The sequence below is a fragment of the Notolabrus celidotus genome, chromosome 1 (assembly GCF_009762535.1).
Source record: "Notolabrus celidotus isolate fNotCel1 chromosome 1, fNotCel1.pri, whole genome shotgun sequence".
NCBI lineage: Eukaryota > Metazoa > Chordata > Actinopteri > Labriformes > Labridae > Notolabrus > Notolabrus celidotus.
Window position 1 is genome coordinate 34029477 of NC_048272.1, and position 17886 is coordinate 34047362.

Below are 17886 nucleotides of genomic sequence, written 5' to 3' on the forward strand. Positions count from 1 at the left end.
GTACACGTCACTGACACACCTCCAACAGTAAGCGTAACTTAATTCAATCATAAGTCTGTACATGAGACGCCATGAGGAAGATGATGGGTTATGGCTGTGATTGTTCCGTCAGTCTTACTGGAGCTTTGTGGTGACTGTTTTCATGAAAGTCCACATTTGTGCTTCGCTGTGATTGTCAACAGAAGTCCACTGAAATGTAATCTGTTTCCCTGAGTTGCCTGCAGTTTGATTCACTTTTAAAATACAAGAAATGTTTTAGAAATAACTGAAATGAACTGAAATCTGTGAACGGTCTTGTTTTTGAGTTGATGTTGCAGACTGTTGAAAAGAAACACTTGGACTGGAGTTTAGGAATTTACGGCAGAAATACTTTTCTTTTGTTTCTCTGTTTTTATTTTGACCAACATTTGAACTTAAAGCTGGGGTTGGTGGTCACGGAAAACTACCATGAATTTGAATGTAGTATTTCCTCAGGACTCTGCCTAACCCCCCCTCCCCTCTGAGCTCCTCCAAAACAACGCCCTCACTCACATGCACGAGCGCCGCTGCTGCAACCATATGATCGTGACTGATTCAAAGCCGGTCCTCAGCACATCGTTTGTGTTTTGTACTATGTCAACTCATGTCTCACTCAGCGGTAAGAAAACACCAAAACATTATCATAGTGAAAGTTAAAAACACAAACAAACATGGCTATTGTCAGTTATCACAACTGTCATGCTAGCATTATCTAGTTGTATCGGTGACACAATATCAGGAAAAAAACTATAATACATATAAATTAATACATCTAAATTTTCTGTAGGACTTACTAAATGTCATTAATTCTTTTGCTTGTCAGAGCCCCCGTGGTGAGAGCTGTTTAGACTCTGATCCGGACTACAGTCCTGAGCAAAGCACCTCATCGGGTCAGAGGGGACAGGCCCGAGGTCAAGCAAGAGGGGCAGTAAATAGAAGCAGGGGAAGCAGAGGCAGGGCACAGGGAGTGCACGCTGGGGAAATGTACGCACAGGAGGCAGGCAGAACGGTAGGACGGGATTTGATTGGTTTCATAATTTAGCTCCTGATGGCAGGGATTGGTTGGTGTTTTCCCAGGTTGACTCCGGCTGTAGATAGCAGCTTTTTTTCGCTCTTTTTTAAGAACACATCATGTATTGATTACCATCGGGACATAAAGATCATTTTAGCCAGTATTACAAAAAGTGTATCTAAATCTGACTACCAACCCCAGCTTTAATCTATTCTGTTTGTGTCGTTTTCTTGTTAATGTGTGCTTATACTGATGTTTGGTTTTGTCACTTCTGGGTTATACATTTAATTTATAACCTTTGTACGTTTGACGTTTTACATAATAATACTGACTCTGTAAACCCTGACTTCAGTGTTAGATTTAAACCCAACTGGCTCCTCGGCATATGGTCAAACTGTTTCAATCGTGCTGCATCCTCAGCAGTCCTCACTCCTGTGTGCAAACACTTGTACTGGCCATGTTCTTAAAACATTATTAAGCTCCTCTGTGTTGTTCTGTCTCACTCACAGATGCCCTTATACACACGAGTGCCGACACTTATCCACAGTAATTACTGTGAGATCGCTGATCATCAGTTACATTTACACCACACGAAACAAGGAAACCTCTTATTTAGTGGGAGTCTAGGAGGAAATAAATATTAATAGCAGATTTGCACTAGTTGTGTAATGATTGCGGGTGCTTTTTTGGCCCCAGCTAATTATCACTAATATACAAGAACTGACCTCGGAGATTTTCAAGGCCATCCAGCCTTAATTTGAAAAAGTAATTTGAGCCTCCAGATTCCAAATCTCTCAGAGTTATATCTAACACAGCACTGAAATAAAAAAACTTAAGATGTTTTAAGGGGTAAAATTAAACATCCTCTAACCTGAGGTAGAGCACTGTAGCATGAAAAACAAATTTGTCTTTTTTTGCTGCCAGCGATGCGTCTCAACACAATGTGGCTCTCGGACAAGTCGGCGGCCCCTAACAGCCAGACTGACTGCTGGAAATGCATAAATATTCTGTCAATTAGACATTGAGTGTTAACCTGCTCCCAGAAATTTGTGATAAGGTACGGGAGTGGTGAGGTGAATCCAGCTAATAAATGAATAGAGCCGCTGGAGCCACTCCTCGGAACGACAGATTAAAAAAAAAAAAAAAGCTACCTGGCAAATGTATTTCTCTTGGGAGCAGCCCAATCTAATTATAGAGGGAGATGAGGGGTGGAGGTGGCAAGGAAGGGGCTTTGCAGGTGGGACAGTGTGTGTGCGGGTGTGGGTGCTTCAGAGAGTGAGTGTGTAGGCGAAAGCTGGCATTCCTTGGCATATTGTAGGTCATAAGCTCTATTTATGTTTCTCTATTTCTAAATGGACCTACGCTAAAAGTGGTATAATAAAAGCCTGAGCCCTGCTAGCTGCCTTTAGGCCCCCAGGTATCTCACAGCCTTTTTTCTAAAGTCCTTGGTGAGGTATGATTAAAATTTGGGGATTCAGCACTTCCAAAGGTGTGGTCAGACCCGAAGCGACTGAACTCTTTGTGGTTCAGTATAAAGTCAAATAGTAAAATGGACATTATGATTACACCTATGAGTGAAACATTTCAGCCCAAGGTAAAAATCTGCACGAGAGAGTAATTTAATTCAAAGATTCTTCTCTCTGTTCACCTCTGGTGAAAATAGCCTCAGCCGGGAGGAGTTGATGTCATCAGACAGTGACCAGCATTCATTGGGTGTTTGACTCTGAACAGTGACACCCTCCAGTTGGCAGGTCATTGGTGGCCAAGTGACTGCCCATCTCCTCCTCCCGGCTTCTAGCTTATCTCCTCTCTCCTGCTCCACAGCCAACAAGAGGCCTTTTCAGCCGCCTCCCCCATCCTGCGAGCTGCTGTCTTCCTCTGGTTTATTGCAAAGTCTTAGAAGCATTAGGATTGCCCTGAGGTCTTCACATTGATTTAAAAAATAGTTGACTGGAACTTCACTTAAAAAAAGAAAATTAAAAATGAAAGCCCTTGTGAGGACTTTTGACTGGTTATAAAACAGACTGATATTAATATTGACGTCTCTTTATAACCTACAAAATCAAACAAGACCATCACGGACAAGACAGACCATTTCTATATTATGATTTTAATACCTATAAGTACTACTGAGGGGACAGGTGTCAGACTGGACAATTTATTGCATGTGGAAGAAACATATATAAACTATCTTCACAGTAAGTGGCGCATTTCTCTGTGAAAAAACAGCCAGATGAGATACGTTGTGTATAGGATCAAATCAGCAAAGATGTAAGAGTTGCTGTGTTGTCCACAGGGGGTGCCAAAATCCACATAAAAAGAAAGTTCCTCACTGAAGCTTTAAAGCTGTTGTCTATTCTTATGCACAAACCTGACAAACTTGCATAGAGACTTTAATCCTGATGGAGTCATTTTGGTCTCCTTTTGCCCCACTTTGGTTCCATTTTTGTTTTAACAAAATATGAAACCATCAGATATTATTCATGTGAACTACGTGTGTCTGGAAGCAGGGGTGTGTACAGATGGATGTGACCCCAAAATCCCAAACTATGATTGGTGATTCGCATTGTTATTAAAACCAACCAGGTGGGTGGTGTTGCCAAAGGCTGATAGTAACTGTCTTTACATTTCAGTGTAGCACATGTTCTTCTGTTTTTTGTATTACAGAAAAAATACTTTGTATATCACTCTAGATATAAACCATAATAAGGCAGCCATGCTTTGCAAAGTCATCATAGGTACAAGTGTGTAAATGTAATAGTGTTTAATATCATTTAATTGTAAATGTAGCACTTTGTAAAACAGTTCTACTTGAAAGCATCATTATTCAGCAAAGTGTAGTCAGAAGCTCCACAGAATGACAAAGAGTGGCTTTACTGAGTTCAGGTAATGGATAGAAACTGTCGTTTAAAACAGGAGCCGAGATCAAAGCTGCCTCGTCTGTCATGATGTGAGCAACTAGAGTTTGGTGTTTCCAGTTTGATGATAGAACTGTTTTGTCAGTGATGAAATCCCACCTATCAGTCAGCCCACCGAGAGAGCTGCTTCTCTGCTCTCTGCGTGCGTGTGTGTGGGTGTGGGTGTGTGTGTGCGCATGTAATCCTGTCTGATGGAATTAAACACCTCACATCTCACACTCAATGCCAGAGCGGTGAAGAGACTGATTAGAGGCAAATATCACACAGGCACACACCACATCTGTGCACAAGGGAGGAACTGATGGAGGCTTAAATTCCACTGTGCCCACAACAACAGCACTTTGGAAACACTAAGGTGGAGAAAGGAGATTGGGAAAAGTAAATTATATTACGCTTATTTCCAAGTTCAACAAATCAAATCCAGCTCTGCAACAACAACTTACGAGATTCCAAGACAACCAGGGATACCAAATAAATTTGATTAGTACTTTTGCTTTGAAATGTTTCATTTATTTTCCGTCTGAGTCCTGGGCACTGAAAGATATCCAGCGCTTTTTGAGTCCTATAATCCGTTAGGTAGGAGACTGCAGACAGCTTTATGTTTTCCTCTGTGTTGGAGGATAAACCAAAACTAGTTGGTGGTTTTTGTGCTCTTTGTGGCCTTCTGCAGCTAAGCAAGCAAACCATCAAGAACAGCAGCTATAACTGTCTGACCTGGGAGGGTTTCAAGCCCCTGTACGGAACCAATAGTAGCACTGCCAGCAAGAAGAACTCAGCATATTTGGTTAATATAGCATGCACTGATAAATGTATATCTTCAAATGACTACGTATACCATCAATACTAATTTGACATCCAAATTCAAGGTGATGAAAAATGTGCTTTGATACACCTGACAGGCAAGAAGGCAGATTCCCCTAATCACGGCGAGAGCCCAGAGATGAAAAAGAAGGGTTGCATCTTGTCAGGAACAAGAAGAGCTGTGGAGCCAGTATCAAATGTCTAATTCAAAGAGAAAACACTTTTTTTAAGTTATCTGTCAAAAATGTTCAAATATATCAATTGTTGTGTGGTTCCAAATCAGGAACCTGCGCCAGAGACTTAAGATTTACATTGAAGTGGAACTGGATGGAGTCTTTTTTCAGGTCTATCCGGCACTTGTATGGAACTAATATTGATCTGCAAATATAGACCAATTTGTAAAGGCAAACATAATTATAGACGGCTAGAAAGTCAGAGTGTTTTAGCTTCAAGAGCTAAAAAAACACAAAACATCAGCAACCAAGCAGCAACCTCAGGTCTTTAACCAATGCAAAAGTTCTGAAAAGCTAAACTTTACAGTATGTTAATAGCCTGGTATAAAGAATGACTGAGTCAGCATTTCAATAGGGTGACCTCCACTGATAGGATTTAAAGTACTGCTTTAATGGGTGACTACATCCATGTTTTATAAAGTCTATGTTTACAACTAGCTGTCTGTTTGCTACAGTTCTGCCATGCAGGACCTGCAAATGTGTGTAGCCATCTGCAAACAGCGTCTGTTTGCCCTGAGATCAGGCTCACACCATCTCTTACTCTGGCCGGCTCAGTCTTGCTGGTCAAATGCGGGAGTGAACTGAGGAGTCTTCTCATCAAACCAGCTCATCCAAAGGTTTATTAACTGATGGTATCTTACCATTTTCTGTAAATGAATGTTTATGACATGTGGCATGTTGCACAGTGCTTAGTTTCCCAGAATACTTTGTGCAGAAAATCAAATAATATATGGGTCTATTTATGCATTTGAAAATTGCTTTGCAACACTTTTAGCTTCATGCACTTGCCCCACACAAAGCATCACTAACTCATATTTTTGGTGATACCTCAAAAAGAAATAAAGCGTTATTGTTCGTCAGGTGGAAGTCTCAGGTTGAGCAGGTCGACCTTGGAGTTTATCGTCAGACTGGGGCTCGAGTGTTAACATGTAAAAGCTATAAACTTGATTCCCGTTGAAATTATGTCCATGACTTCTGCTGGGAAGGATTTGGAAGCCCAGGCTGCAAGTTTAACATAGATGTTCATTTTCATGTACTATCTATATTTAAATAACGAAAAGCTTTTTAAAAACTGCCAATTTCCCTCAAATTAGTGGGGTCTCTTTAATTAAATTCGGTTCTTTGCACTTCTAGAAACTGAACGACTACATGAATAGAATCTTGAAGCTTTTTTTGGGAAACAAAATCACTGGTTATTTATTTTTAGGTCTATCTGCCACGACATCGACAGAAATAATGATGACAGAAGATTACAATCAACCAAACTGTGTTGGTGAAGGCCAAAACTTATGTGAAAGAGTCCCTTTAGCTTCATTTGAATACCACTGAGCTCACCTCTACTCTCTATCTTGATTTAGCTTTTGCATCTCCCCCTAAGCTTTAAACACATATAAATGACTCACGGCCAAACAGCCATCACCTGCCATATCTCAATCTCTCCGTCGATGGTGCGTGGAGCATGGAGAAAGGAGAGTGACGTCTCATTCCTGAGTGGGTCAGACTGACAGGAGGACCATATTTCACCACAGGTACCCACCGCTCACATACATGCACACACACCCAAGCACGTCCCCTCCTTGAGACTGGATGTTAAAGGAGAAATAAAAATGAGGGGATGATGAATTCACTGGTGGAGTGCTTTGTCCCCTATTCTGTTCCCATCACCATTGGCTGAACACAGGACAGGATGATAGATGTCCAGTCCCTCCTCAACCCCCCACAGCCCCGACCCCACTATCCCGCAAGTGCTTAATGGTGCATTCCAATAAACCTACATTCAATCTACACATTACTGGTACGGCTCCCACTTATTGACCTGGTCGGTTATTACTTTCTAATGGAGTCGGTGCCAATCTGAAAGTTAAATTTGAGATGGAATCAATAAGTGCAGGATGAATGACTTGGGGAGTAAATTATATACCTAACCTCGCCCACTCGTTCCCTTGACACTAAGAGAAAAGACGGGGAACAAAAGAAGCGATTTGAGATATAAATATGAATCCTCCGAGAGGCATTAGCAGTGAGCTGGTTTTATTTTCCCCCATGGACTCTGGGATTATTACTTTATCTATGTGATATGACAGCTAATGCTGAGCGTACTTCTCCTTAGATCAAATCAAAACTGTTTGCTGTGGCTTCTGCAAAGACAGAGGTGAGGTGACACACATCACTGCTTGAGCTCATTAATTCTAATAAATACTCTCTAAAATACACATTTAACATCAATATAATTATCAAAATCATTTTGTTTTTTACAGCTGACAAGATATAATTAGTTCAGTGTGACATAAATATTATCAACAATATAATTGGTTTCATCATTTAGATTTTTTTCTTTATAATTCCCTATATAACACACTTCATAGGCTTCAAAAAATGTTGCTTTATTGTTTTAAAGCATTGCAAATACTTTATAAGCTTTTTCAAATGTAACAGGAAAAATGGCGGTTTTGGAGTTAAGGTCAAATGAAACTCTGTTCTTTGTTAACCTAACCCTTTCCACCCATTTTCACCTTCTATCAACATGTGGTCTATATGCTAGTACATTTATTTGTGGGTTACAAGATACAAAAATGCAACTTTGCCTTTTAAAAAAATCTTAAAGCTGCATTTCAACTCTATACCTTAACTTAAAGGGCTTTAAAATTGATGTCTCATTCATCTACCACACAAACACACGCCCAGACACTTCAATTTACCATGCAAGATACTGTCTAGATTGGTGTAAAGATTTTGGGGTATGCTGTCCCATAAGGACACTTTGGCACAAAGTCATGAGGAGCTGGGGATCGGGCTACCAACAGAAGAATGCATGGCCAACCTGCTGAAAACTGAGCCACAGCTAATCCAACTATAATATGGGTTTTAATCATCTCAATGTTGCCTCCATTTGTGATGTCACAAAGTGATGCTGCTGGGCTAAACATTTTTTTTCTTTGCAGGGATGTAGTGTTTACTACTGGTTGCTTCAGATTGCAGAAATAAGTGGGGTCAGGTGACCTTTCAACATGCTGGGTGGATTTTTTTCCCCCTCAGAATCAAACCAACCTTTACAAATGTCATTATACCTGCTTGAGATCAGATCACAGTGTCAGCCAGACTGCATCTTTATGTGTTTTAGGCTATCTATCTGAGTTCTTTCATCCAGTTATATGACATGAACACTAGTTTATAACGTGTAAACATCAATCTGTAAATAGTGGACTGCATGTGTTTCTGCATTTAAATCGGTTGAAGCGTAGTTAAACAACAGAGGAGTCAAACAACAAAGTCACAGCCTTTGAAAAATGAAACAAGCATTTTCTCTGTCGTACTATTGAAGGAAAATGTCAAAGTTAAGATTACTCAAGGGGCAAACACTGGTGCTAAGAACGGCAGTAAATAAAGAAAAAAACTGGTGGGGTTTCCTGTGGGAGAAAGTAAAAAAGGCAAAAAGGATGGACAGAAAATGAGGGGGGGGAGAAACTGCCAAGTACATAAAACCCATCCTCCATTTGAGTCTGCTAAATGCAAATAAACAAAGACTGGTTACAGCATGATTGATGAACACATCAGGCCGCTGTCTCACACTCCTGTGCTCGAATGCATGCAGGCACACACACACACACACACACACACACACAGCTTGCAAACAAGCTTATATACACACACAGCTCACACTAATTGAGCAGTGTTTTCTGTCTGTGAATCAGCCGATGTGACCAGATTCTGTTATGTGTGTTGTTGTGGTTGCGTGTGTGTGTTTTTGTATGTGTGTGTGTGTCTTAACGGAGGTGTAAACCACAACAGCTACGACCGCTGCACAAGATGAAAACACACACTCATAGGGAAAACATGATGCTGAGGCTTCTATCAGCTCAACCCTGTGGTGTAACACATAAATATGAATGTACACAAATAAAACAGGTACACACACACACACACACACATTCTACAATCTTGCTATGCTAAACAGCTATGAGTCAGTGAGAGAAAAAAACAAAGCATTAAAGCTTTCAGCTTCCTTTTAGCTTCAGAGAAAAATGAAGGCGACCCAAAACAAGCCGACAAACAGACAGCTGATGGGTTGGTTAAAGCAAACTACAGAACGAAAATATCTGAAGGCGGTCAGCCGTCCAGCTCAGAGGACACGCGGGAGATCAAAGACCCAAACACAGAGAAGAAAAGGAGAATATTTGATTGGTGGGATTCAAAGTCAAAAGGCTTAATTTTTTCAGTCATTAAATGTGGTTTCATGATCAGAGGTAGAAGAGAATAGTCATGCATTTTTGTGCTGCAAAGCGTCAAACTGATGCTGACATTCAGAGAACACATGAGGTGCAACTAGAAACAGATCCAAAACATTGTCGGTAACATGCTACAAACAAGTAACTTCAGGCTGCACTGTGAAATACTTAATCATGGAAACATGGAACTGTGCATGTGAAATATCTTGTTTGTTGCTTGCTTCATAAGGGGAATTGAAATGTCCCTGTCTCTTAAGTCTGTCTCATATTATATAAAGAGGTTCTCTCTTTATTTAGACACACAGCAAACCAATCCCTCAGCATGCAGACTGCTAAAATGTATGAGCCAGAGCTTGAAAAGTCCTGCAAATCAGAGAGGGATGTACTTCAAAATGAAAATGATGTAATTGTTTTTATATAATTTCATCAATAATACACCACATGTATCAAGCCTAAAATACATTTTTTAAATAATACAATGACAAAAATAATGATAAAAGGATGGTTACATACCAAAGAGACAGTTACAGCATAATCTTATCACAATCCCTGCTCACAGCAGGAGGCAGGAAAACACAGATACCATAACAAAACAGTCTAATTCATCCATTGTTGTAGTTAAGCCAAATGAAGCGACAGGAGAACGATGAGCACTGCTGTTAATAGCCAAATTTAGCACAAATTATCCAGGCAAAGCAGCATTAAGCATTATTAGAAGAACATTAATAATCGGCAGGATATTCATTTAATGCAAACCTGATTGGCAATAGCATTACAGTTATTAAAATGACACATAATGAACATGTAAGACAAGAGGCGCTTTCATGAGACACACTGCCGTCCATCAGGACCAACACCTATCATCACAGAACAGTTTGCTCTCAGCCTCATAGATGACGGCCTCACCATCAACCTGACATGTACTCTCATACAACCACTAAGTCACTTCACATCTCAGTTATGTTAAGATAATAAAATAGACTTATTGCATTACATTAACACACACTGGACAAAATAATTGCCTGTCGGATTGCAGACTGTCATATACAACATATTTATATACTGCTGAGTTTTGCACTCACCATGACAAATGAGAGTTAAATTATGTTCATGGAATCAAAGTTAAGTTTAGATTGAACTTGAAGCAAACTGTATAGACAAAGTTTTTCTGAGTGGGTGTCACAGTCTGGCTCGGCATGCCTGGGTTGTAAAGAAAGGAAATATCAAAAGCCCAGGGCCTTTGACCCCTAAGGACCAAGAGGTCTTAGGTTCACAGCGCTCTGGATAATTCAAAATTATGCATCTCTTAAGAACAGTATTTGCTGAATTACAAATGAGACATGCAGTAGGCCATTTATGTAGGACAACATGAATCTACATAGCAATGCATTCAGTGCAAATATCCAAGTGAGCAGGGTCAAACTGCTTCACACATACTGATTAAGAAAGCATTATCAGGGAGCATTGAGCAGTAACAGATATTAATGTGGTTATACGTGCACTACTTCTCCTCTCCTTCCACACACACGCACATACACACACACGCACACAGTCACTGTTCATTAGGCCTGCCTACCTGTGGTTCACAGTGGTGTGCGATGCTAGATGTTCTCCGTAGGTCAGGATCTATTTGTAGCCTGGTGGAGGAGGAGGTGGTCTCCACAGGCTAATTACTCCATTTAGCGTTAAGGTGAGCTGCACTTCAGGCTCAACCTAAGAGTTCAATTATGTCAACAAATATAAGGGCCACTCCCGCTGCAGGTCCACCAAGTTAAAAAACAATAACAGCTTTTAAAACCTTCCCCTGTCGGTGTTCAGGAGAGTCGCCTTAGGGAGATTAAAAATATATGGAGGAAATAGCCTGGGGTAAGAGAGTGGACAGTATTTTTCCATGTTGAACCACTGTCATTACACACACAGGAAGTGTTCATAATGACAAAAGTCATTTTGTCTTGCGCTGAGATTTTATAACTCAATAAGAGCAGAACATTTTTGCAGTGATGAAAAAACAACAAAACATGAGACTGTAAATACTGTTATAGGAGTTTAGTGTTCTGGCTAAGGGAGTCTAGTTTTTAGTGACAATGTGTCAACAGTAGAGGACTTAGCTGAGGATTGTTAGCCAATGGGGATGGACAACGGCATCATCAATCGGCCGAAATGAAGTAGCTAATGCAACATGACTTTATGAAGTTTATATCCACCGAATGTTAAACTATATTAGGCTCAAGTGTAGCCCACAGCTAATTGACTGACCCCATTACAACATTACATTTTCCTTTTGCAAAACATGATTGGAACGCTAAAGGCAAGAACCCTAGTTAAAATTACAGTCATCCTAAATCTAAACATGAAAAAGTACAGATCAGGTAGCCGAACATCTACAAATCATCTGTGTGCAGCCTTGCAGGCTCAGCTGAGGGCAGAGGAAGGACAGACAGAACTTGTCAGATTTAGAGAAATCTCCTCAGGAAATGGAACAGACGGGGATGCTGTAGGTTTATGTACACGTCAACACTGACACAGTACAGAGCATATAAAGCAGAACACAAAAACAATAAAGCAAGAAGAAAAACTGAACAAACAGAAGCTGGCTAGATCTGATATTCTACCAACAGCCTCAAACAAAGCAGAGAACAAACAATCCAACACAGGAGCTGTTGTACTTTGCAAACTTGGCTCCTGATCCCCCAGCTGAAAATAAACTCTATCCATCATAGACCCTGGTATTAAACGGGTGTGCTGGGGTTAATCGAAAGTACTAAATAAAAAGATGCTCACACACACAAACGCATACACACATTCCTTTAAAGCTTTAAACAAAGCGCAGCAATCTTGGCTGTAGCTTCTCCACTTCCTCTCAGGTTCAACAGCTTCACCTCAGTCATCTCTAGCTGCAAGAAAGAGGGCAGAACCTCTGTGTGTTTTCAAGTACTATTTACACATTCCATTTATGCTCAATGACAAACTCACTCTGTTTGAGGAAGTAGAGTGGGTAGTGGGAAAGACAGAAATGAGGAATAGCAGAAACAAAACAGTCAGAAGGAGATTTGTCGACTGTTCATCTCTCCAATTGGTCTCCGTTTAGATTTGCTTATTCTCAAAGCGTGTGTGGGTTTACAAGCCTGGAAACATTCAAACAGGCCAGATGAGTCAATAACAAAGTCAAAACAACAACAACACAATTTACTTTCAATGTGACCGCTTACTCAGTCAAAGCCAAACCTCAAAAAGGTACGAGCCCTCACAAAGATTTGTCAAGCTTTGTAATCAAATTTTAATTTGGGCTTTCTTGTCAGCTCAGAAAGTAATCATCATAGCCCATTTCTGTCTAGTCAGTGATAGATATACATAAATGCATGAATGTATTTTTTGATCTAAAGCAAAGGCTTCTATTTACTGCCACATATTATGCAAATGGAAAGCAAATGGTCATTAAAAACAGCAGAACGAGCCTGAGCTCGCTGCTGTGCCACATTGTGCCGATGGCGCTTTCATGTCTAATCAAAGACGAAAGAGCCAAGTTACTATCAGTGATATCAAAGGCCTCTGCTGAAACACAATATAATCTTATATCTATCCCAATTATGAGACTCCTTTTCTTGCATAATAAAAATAACTGGGAGCTTGCTTCAAAGAAAAAGAGAAATTGTACAGGCTGTTATTTAGAGTGTGGAACAAAAAGAAGCGCTGGCACTCACACACAGACACACAAACACACACACGTAAATAACATTTGCGAACACAGAGGTCAGATTACAAGCACTGTGTTGTTTTGCTCAGCTGCATTTCAAACTTAAGATGACAGTCACTGATGCTCTTCAAAGTGCTGTGTACTCATTGACATCTTCTCATACTTCAACAAAAGATACTTTTTGATCAACAGAAAACAATGCACTCAAATCCTCCACTCATTAAATCTGCTCCCAAATCTAGAGATGAATTGAAGGAATTGTTTTGCTGTTTCACTTTTGAAACTTTCAATAATAATACAAAAGTGTCACGACACACTGTCATCTACTTCTTTGCATTCCTACCTCCAAAAAGTAATTCATCATAACTTTGATATAAAGCACATAGTCATAAGCCAATTAGGAGCAATCTGTTGAAAGTTGTACAGAGCTTCTCAGGCCGAGTTCCCAAAAGGTTGAAGTCAAGGCTGATGCATGGGTCACAGGATCGCCAACAAAGAACCAGGCTTTGACCCATGTGAAACAAAAAGGTTCTTCTTACTTTTTTTTGTAAACCCCACGTCTTCATTTCTTAAAGAGTGCCACATGTTTTTTGCCCTATTCCCATGTTGAACTTCATTTTTATCTGGTCTACATGCAAGAACAATTTTCAGCTGCCTTTGGTAGTTTTCACACACTCTATGCATTGAAAAATAAAACCACAAAAAGGACACACCCTCATATCCAGACCCACAAAATATTAAAACACGTAAGGCCCTGTCTAGTTTGTTTGATCTGTAGAAACATGGCGGTGCAAGATGGCGACCTCTGAAGAAGGGGACCAGTTTCTATGTAGAGACAAAAGGCTAATTCTAAGTTACCAAATAAAATGATTATTATATTCAGGGGATTTTACACTACTTTAAACTTACTGATGAATATTAGATTCCATTTCTACCAAGTCTGTTCTATCGAATGCCGCTAATTATAAAACACTGTACCTTTGACAAAAAGTGTGAATAGAAAGAGAGTCCTGAAAAAGTTTGAGACCAATGAAAGTGTCAATCAGGAGTCTCAGAAACAACCACCAGCGTTTGAGCTCAAATGAAAAGAAGAGGAAACAAGATCAGGTCTCCATTTTTCCTCCAAATTTGCCGGAATCAGGTCTCTGCCAACTTCCTCTGCTGGCCTGAGGAGACTGGGTGAAGACCGCCATGTGTGTTCTCAAAAACACATGCAGTCACCAGCTGCTTCTCTTCCACTGACAGCATGGGCAACTTGGTTACTAAGAGTTTTAGGACGAAAGGGCAGCTGACTCATGAAAACTGGCTGAAGCGTCTGCTGTGGTGGGCGGAAACTGTTCAGCTTCCAAAATCTACACAAAACTTCCAAAGATGCCGTTCAAAGAGAAGTATGTTCCTCCACACCTTCAGTACTTCTCTGGTTAGACAACAGGAAGCAACACACCAAAACTACAGGCTCTAGACCATTTCTTAAGTTCTTGTAAATTTACTGTAGAATGGGCCCGATCTACTAAAGGTTTGCATGTATAAAAACACGTGCAAACTTGATAGCGCGCACAAAGCTGACGTACTAACCGGGAGCAGCGAGGATTGCGTCTGTCAAATGAGCAAAATAGCACTCGCAAATCATTTAGCGTGTTTGCCTTCATGAATATGCAGAATACATGTAGACCATCAGAACGCGCAAAATACTGGGAGGAGGAGATGCAAATGTAATCATTTAGCACACGCAATGTGATTTATCAAACCTGAAGCAGATAGCGCGCGCTGTATTTGCGTCTATATATTTAGCACGTTTGAAAGGCAGGTGCAAACTGGCACAGCATTATGCACACATGGCTGCGGTCACTGTAACGCTCATCATACCATTGCTTTACAACATGCCCTCAAAAGCTGGGCTTACAAGCATTACTAAATGTTTTTTTAGTCAATCAAACCAAGATAACAAAATAATAATAATAAAACAACACAAATTCAAAGCAGTTCAGCACCACGGATAGCGACTGCATCATTCTGACACCAACTTTAACTTTTTCATATAATGAGAGCACATGAGGACACTGTATCAACAGCTATAAAGTTTATTAAAATTGACACAGTGGCCGGCCCACATGTTCACATACAGACAAAAAATCAATATGAAGTACTCGGCCTACTCACCACTGTTTGGACGAGCCTTAAGCTCCGCTGACTTGTCCACGATGCACTGTATGTCCATTTTCTTTGATCTGTCATTCTCAATAAATAACGTGACATGTCCACTCAGGCTATTCTGTCCCATCGTGCTCATCAAGGGGTTCTTAGTTAGTTTTAACGTGAATGAGCGCTCACTGAGCTGCGCCAGGCAGCTCTGCGTAACTCCTCATCTCGTGCTTGCAGCAGTGTGTTGGGGTGAATTGACTCAAACATGTTCCCAGTTCCATTTAAGCTGGTGAATCTTTGGGACAGTTGCTGGATGATGATATCAGGCATCGAAAACGTTCACCCCAAAGTTGCTCCCTGGGACAGTGAGGCGACTGTCTTCATCCAAGTGACGCCTAACTTTTCTAGAGCAAGAGTGGCAGACTAAGCCTCATCAAATCGCTCTCTAAACTCCATCAAAACACTGATTGTGTTTTGGAGAAGAGTAGATGCGTTTATTTCATTGGCAGATGATTCTCACATTCACCTTTTCACGGATGGCCTCCCAAATCGCGTTTCTAACGCTGAGATGTCTCTGCTGGAGTTCACCGATGTGTTTATTTCCCTCCTCTACTAAAACCTCCAACTCCATGTCTTCAAACTTCATTTATCACTTAAGGCCACTCTGTTCTCTCAAACTCTCCATGGTGACAGCCGATAGCACACGCAAAATCCTCGTAATATAGGGCGGTCCGCACCACTTTTGCACTCATTATCATTTGCGCACGCAGTCTTAGTAGATCACCCGCAACACGCCCAGAAATAGCACGTGCAAAATTATTATTTGCACACGCAAATTAGCGCTCGTTATTTGGGATCTTAGTCGATCAGGCCCAATGTGGTCTCACAGAAATACATGGAGTGACCACAAATGATTAACACCCTTCGTGGTCCATTCAAGCGCATTAACACCCAACAAATGTCTGCAGCTCTGTGCAGTTTGTTCCAGTTTTACGTCTGGTTGAGGGAATGAGCTGTCAGGAAGCGTTGCAGAGCTGCATTGTGCACTCTCAACCTGGCAGCACTCTAATCTGTTCTCACACTGATGATGAAGTGAATGGAGAGGGACGCTCCTTACTAGTTTATTGTGGAGTCAAATTGTGACACAGACTTCACAGTTTACACACAGCTCACTTCCTGGAATGAGTTATCAAAGAGCAGCTTGTTCAGCTGAAGAATAGGTGAATAAAAACACTGTCATGTTAAAAAAAAAAACTTCACTCTGACTGTGCGTGGCTGTTAGCGCTGGTGTTTGTGATTTAGACGTTTTTTTTAATGAGGCTCATTTGCATAGAAAAAGGCCTATTTTGCCCAAATTAAGTGCATAATGACTCATTTAAAGGTTTGCAAACACAGGGGCACAGAGACACAATTTGAGCTTCAGCTCAGTTTGTGGCACATCTAACCCTTGCACATACTTTGTGAATTGGATGATGTCTTTGCTCAGGTTTAATGGGCTCAAAAGCCGCATAGTCCTTTTGTGAATCAGTCTCTAAAAGCGCATAATGTAGCCAACCCTATAAAATCCTTAATCTAACCAAACTGCTGTCATTTCACAACGTTTAGGAAGGGTTCAAACAACTTTCTCTCTCTCTCACCCAAGTTCACTTTGCATTGGCGTCATCTCTGTTGAGCTAACACGTACTTTTAAAAATGAATCCCACTGACATACAAAGTGTAGAGCTGCAGCTATTTCCCATTGCTCTGGGAGATCAGTTAGCTCAGTCACAAAGACAACAGCTATGCATTCCACTAGTTTACATCCTACATTATCTGTAGCATTGTTGTGTATGCTTTCATTTGAACAGAGATGTCACCTTAGACTCGTAGGCCTCGGCTGTGGTTGCAGGAATATCAGAACAGAGCGGTGGCAGCTTGGGGTGACAATTGTAGTCTTTCTTTGTGTTCTGTAGAGCTGGCAGCTCAGAGGCGTACAAACAGCTGGAAGGGAGAGACGAGGAGCGCAGCCGAGAGGAAGAAGCAAACACAGAGAAGGAGCAGGGGTGATCTGTGAGGCACTGCTGGTTTGGGATGTCTACATCCTGCAGGTGTATATGAAGATTTCCATTTGAGCAATAAATAGATGGCCGTTACTATCCTGCTGGATGTTTTCCAGGGAGACAAAATAGGAAGCTGGTTCTTAAAATACTCATGGCTGTAAAATAATACATTGGTTGCTGATTTCAAGTTGGATCAATACAAGGTTTTACATTTATCATGTTAGACCCAAAATGAACTTAGTGTTAAATTATTTATTTTAGCTTTGTGTTTTTTGACGCACTTCATAACCTTGTTAATAATAGTGCAGAATACATGAAGTAGTCATTATAATTATTCAGTTTTTATGAAGTTTGCCTGTACCCAAAACATTGTTTGTCTGAGGGTGCTGTTGGTCTAGCGGTCTAAGGGCCCCACAGAGGACAGAATCTTCGTTGAAGAGGTCGCCGGACCGACTCCCGGCAACGACCATTTGCTGCATGTCTTCCCCCACTCTCTACTCCTCACATTTCCTGTCTCTCTTCAGCTGTCCTATACAAAACATGTCCAAAAATATAACTTTAAAAAAAAAAACAGCATAAGTTTAGTTTACCTCAGGTTAATTTGATAAAATAATCTATAAAAACAAGAACAAGGTGCAGAAGAGGGAAGAAACACAAGAGGCTTAGAATAAAAATCTCAACAGGATAAATGAAGTTGATCCTAATACTCAATATGTGTTATTGAAATATAATGAGATAGAAGACTAGAGGAGAAATGTAGTTTCCAAACCTTGTTGATTTTTTTGGACGACTTCACTCTAAAT